The following is a 6,000-nucleotide window of genomic DNA, read 5'->3' on the forward strand; positions in this document are numbered from 1 at the left end:
ACACCAATATCTATTCGAAGATTTGACTGGGATGAAGTATCAATTTTACCTGATTCACTTACCACCGATGAATGTATTAGATGGGCTTCCCATATTGCGTCGAATGAATTTGAGTACCATATGCTAAGTTGTTCAGTAGCAGCTCGATGTAGTAAATCGATTAATACGCAGTCATTCATCGTCACAGAAGTCGAGTATACAAATTCGATGAAAATAATAAGACTCTAAGGTACTGTAAAAACAGAAGAAATAAAAACTAAAAAAAAGTATGATCTAATGTGAAATAATAATAATTATATCTCGTAGAATTAAATTAAATAAAATAAAACATAAATCTGTCGAATAATATACAATACTCTGATTGGTTGAAGACTGAATGTTTTCGGTGACGTAGTTATTTTATTAACCAATGAACAACAAGCGTACTAATCGTCGAATTTTTGTTTTGATTGCAGATCCGGCTGGAAAAACACACGTGGAGAATTATCACACATGTACAGCGAGTAAGTATGAAATTGTTATACTAATAGATATATTAATTAATCACTTGATTAATAATGACGTTGATGTTTCGCAGGTGGATCATCGAGCGAAGAATGCTGCAAAATCGAATCTTTGGCCAATGAATCCGAACCCAGGTAGTTGATAAGTCCAAGAACTATTTCCAGTATAGTATGTTGGGTTTGTGATACTAAATTCTCTACAGATCCAAATGGAGGATTTTTATCGAGAATACGTTCAATCTGGTGGACGTACCGAACAGAAATGCCTTTTGTCCGTCTCGACACGTCGTACTGAAGCCAGGATCTGAATTTATATGCGATGGATGCGGTATTACCAACGAAGGAAGGAGGTAATATAACTAATCTCTCGACTTTGCAATCGATAAAGTGTTGAATTAGTTCGTTCGTTTCACGCTGTAACTTTTGTAGCTGCCATTCATCCGCAATACCTACGTTTCCTGTCGATAATAAGATTCTTTTCGGATATCGTATTCCAGCAGCTTTGAGATTTTGCAATAGAATTTTACCGGATGCAAACTGATCAAGGAAGATGTTTCGTGAAATCGAGTCGGATAATGAACGGGCGTTGTGCGCTATGCCGAAACACAACCCGTCACCTATCATAAGATGACTTTGAAAGAAATAAACTAATTCCGGCAGCTCCCTAGAATTAGCGATATTACCAGTAACAACATAATGGGTATCGTCCGATACAGCAGTGACAATATCCACGATTTCATCAGGGACACATCGATCAATCGAAGTTGGTAAGACGTCCAATAATTCGCGATAAGTGGGTGGATCTATCACCGCATCATTTTTAATCAAAAAGGTGGCAAAATCCCCAGTCTTAGGGAAACCATTGATAGAGATATCGGTTTGCTTAAATGGAATCTTGAATTGTTTCAGGCTCACGGAGTTAATCGCCTTGGTCGTCGAGATACCACTGAGACTTTTGCTTACCGAAGATCGACGATTCTTCTTGAAACGTGGATTTCTGCTTTTGCCATTGTCGTCGGTCTGATTGACATTGATATTCAAACTGTTACGAGATGAATGAACGATCGATCGATGATTATTAGTCGATTCCGGAGTCAATGATAATGAACGCTTTTTCGATGGATTACGCTCGTACACTTGTTCAAAATTCAGCTCATCATCGTCAGAAACCTCGGATGATAAAGGCTCGGCAGGTTTGATAACATTATTCTCATTAATGATACTCGTATTGCTGATAAGTAAATTTTTACATAATTTATTGTCTCTAATTACAGTCGAGTCGCCGATTTGTATCGTATTAGCCGGAACTGAAGATTGATTCGACTTACCATTAGTTCCTTCCAATGAAGGAGTATCGAGATCGATTACATCATCGTCGGTGGTGTTCGTCGTATTCTTACCAGTATCAGACCGTAAAGCAGCGTCGAGATTCACATTCGGAGCATCTTCTTTCGGGATCATCGCCTTCCACAATGTGGATGTGATAATACCCATCTTTTCCATCGTTTGGTGGCATTTAATAACTTCTTTTTGTAAATCGTCTATTGTATTTAGGTGTTTAATACAATCTTTCGAGAGCCTAGTGATTTGCTCGGTGTTATGGATTTTGTCTTGGTGTAGATCAATGATTGTTTTACGTGTAGATTCACCGATCAATTGATGAACGATTTCGTCAATCGGTTTTGTAGGAGCTGTCACAGTTAAGGCATCCTTGAAATAAAGCGATTTACCACATTGAGCACCATCTTCAACTTCGAACTTACACTTACCTTGGCCATTAATTGACCCACATACCTCCTTAAGACAGTCGCTGTGATATAAGTGGTGACAAAGTCGACCAGCTCGTAACTCAGTATACGTACCAGAAGAACTGCCAAGGGTTTCCTTGCAGTGAGAACATACGATGATCGAAGAAGAAGAATTCATGGTCGATACAACAGCAATGAATAATTACAATATTGAATTTAATCGTAAGCACAACGTTCCAAATACACAAACTTACCAATCGTAGAAACATACACGTCGTTCGTCGAATAGAAACTTGAAAGAATGATTCGATGTGAAAAAGACCGTTAGAAATAAATTCAAACTATCCCTTCCACTCGTATGCAGAATCCAACCGGTTGAGATGATATTACTGGTTATCTTACTGATAAGTTGTAGTGCAATAATTACCTGCACGTTACCTATGTATCGTACTATGTAACCTATGATGAATAGTTTCAAATGAATAAAAGTTAACATCATATTATCGTGTTGTTTGATCTATATTATCGTAGATGATATGACTAGAATAGGATTACAAAGTATTACACGATCATGTAACAGATAAATACAATTACATGATAAATTGATTCGAACCTGTCGAATATACGTAGAAATATATATACATAGGTAGGTTATATGCAAGTCTTTGCATTTCGTAGATTAACAAGATAATTGTTGCACTCAACCGGCGAGCATTGACAATAGTAAATTGATACCTATCTCAGATATTTCAAGGTTAAAACTAAATTCAAACAAAAAGTTACCCTTATGAAGAAATGACAACAATGTCTCGATACCCCTAATCAAGATAAAATAATAAAATAGTACACATCTTCGTGTAGAAAACAGAGAAAATTATAAAGTAGTTACACGTAACTATACCTAATTATTTACAAAAATGTATTCAATAATCTCGTATAGGTGACAAAATTATTTCAACGATAAAACATATTGATCGTAGAATTTTTCGAATAATTTTCAGCTGACTTGAAATGAAAACGTTACCGATTGTTTTCAGACGCAATTATTTATACGAGATTGAAATTAGAATACATACAGTCGTAGAATTATTCACATGACGAAATAGGAATAGGGTTAAAAAGAAGGGACTAATCACTCATTGAATGAAATAGGTTATATCAGATTCGAATTATTCGCAGGTCGTGATCAATATGATCAGAGATAAAATCAGAGTCGAATTTTCCACATATCGTACATAGGGACAAGTCATAGCCGGGAGTAGGTCAAGATCGAGGTTTTTTTTTTTTTTTTATAAAATCGAAGCGATGGCATTCATTACTTCAAAATGGACGAAGGGATGAGCAATCAATGCATAAGCATCGCGGCGATATGGCTCGTAATTGTCTAAAATTGGTTCGACTTGATGAAGATAGGTGATAACACCTTCGGAAGCTAGGGTAGGAGCCTCGTGTCTTAACCATCTACGATACCAGAGGCGACGATTCGCGTCTAGCACCATCCTCTGAGCGATTATTACAGGGAGGAGGTAAATTCTACGTACTCCTCTCGCTACAAGATGTCGCAGAAGACGCGTCGTGTTTCTGATAACAGTATCGTCGCTTGGCTCGCGACGGAGATCGTGGCTTCCGATTGAGAGAAGGGCTTGTTCGGGAAGGTGTTCAATTAGGTCACGTATATTATGATATAATCGATTGGTAGATAAGAATTGACCTCCGAACTCGCTAAAGTCCCAAGGAGCTACCCCGTCACCCATGATGATAGTCTGATTAATGAAAACCAAGAAAATTTCTCGTTCGGATCCTACTTCTCGACACGAATACACTCCGGAGTACATAAGCTGCCGTTCAAAATGGAAGTGGCGAGCGGTCTCTCTGGGTAGGGGGTCGTTAAACAGAAAGCCGCGAGCAGCTAAATGGTGTTCAATATTGTCACGTCTGAACGGAAAGATACCGAACTGCCATACATTACCGTTAAGCGGTTCGTAACGTCGTATAGGTCGAGGCAAAGCGATGTCTTCATCGGGGAAATTAGCGTCGTCGTCTAACAATTCGAAATTACCATCCCAGACGGGCATAGGAGGAACAAGAGCAGGTACCGGAGCTTGCATCGGATTGACTTGAATACGCCGATTTGGAAGTCGCAATCTCGGGTCCCTTCGATTCAGAGGGGCCGCTTCTCCCAAATTCGGTTCTTCAAGCACCCTATCAGGCTCTTGAGCAGAACGTTGCGTTGGTTCTTGCGCGAAAACAGGTAATCGAGGATGACGATTCCGAACAATATCTAAAGCTTCATCTACTGCATTACCTATTACATCAAAAAATGGATGTTTAGGTAGTGGTAGGTAATTGGGATTGAGTTTAATATCCATTCGTGTGATATAATTGCTAGACTTACCATCATCGCTGACTTCAATGATTGCATTATCTACAATATCAGGTTGATTACGCTCAAGTTCTAAAACGCGTTCATGAAAATTATGAAGCGAATCATTGGATTCGGCGAGTTGATTTTCCAAGAATTGGATCTGGTCAGCCTGAATTGATATCATCGGGTCAACGATAGCTGGAATAAATTCCATATCGATGTCGCCGTCGTCTCCGAAAGCGAGTTGAGCAGAGCAGTTTCTGTCTTGGCACCGTATGTCAGCCTCTAAGGTATCTCCCTCGGAAGATTCATGGTAAACCAACCGATTGATGCACCTTTGATGGTAAAGATGACTGCAGTTTGCATTTCGCACAACGACTTCGTCGGGTAGGAAGGGAATTTTACAAAATTGACACACGACGTAGTGAGTAGGTGGTTTTTTCACCGCATCGCCGTTATCAGATAGCGCAGACATTTTTCTGTAAAAACAATCAGATACATCGTCGTATAATAACTCGTCATGCCACAAATAATTAATGCTACTATTATTGCTTGAATGGTTATCTAAATTATGTCTTAAATCGGTGTTAATATTATCAACGACGTCGTCTGGAATTATACGTAAATCATGAACAAGCGAAGTCCTAACTATCTCATTTGGTCCAATATGACCTTCCTCTCTAAAACGACGAACATTATCTTCGGTGTATATTTCACGAAGTTGATTATCAAACCAAGACAAACCTAAAGGTTGAATTCCGTCATCAAAGGTTACCCTTTTTGAAGTGTTCTTAGATTTTTTGTCAGTACGCTCAAGATTCTCATCATAATGTCGAATCGACGATGGGTATGAATCAATACTATCTAAACTATCTTGAGAAATTGACTTGATCTTGTCTTGAATGACGAGATTCGATTCATTTTTGAAATCAAAATTTAATCGACGACAAGTAATTGACTTAGGTATTTTCATTCCCTCATTCTTTTTACGTTTCAAATATCGACGAGAGTAGTCCTCATAACTTTCGATAACCACACTACCGCAGCGAGGGATGATTCGACATATTTTATTAAATTTATTCTCATTCATTAAAAATGAGTCTTCGGAGATATTTGATTCGAATCGATCATTGTTAATGATTTCTTGAGCTTGTTCGATACTTACCGGATCGTAATCGCAATAGTCCCTAGGATATTTTTCGTAATAGTCACGACAATACTCGATCACGTGATATTGCTGAGGGTATTTCTTTTCCCTAAGACGACTACAAATTTCGAAATAATGATCGAGAGTAGGAATGCTCGGCTGATATTCATGTTCGTCAGAGAATACGGATAACACATCAACGAATGGTTGATTATTTTCATATGATGATTCACTATC

The sequence above is a fragment of the Planococcus citri genome, chromosome 2, assembly GCF_950023065.1.
Source record: "Planococcus citri chromosome 2, ihPlaCitr1.1, whole genome shotgun sequence".
Lineage (NCBI taxonomy): Eukaryota > Metazoa > Arthropoda > Insecta > Hemiptera > Pseudococcidae > Planococcus > Planococcus citri.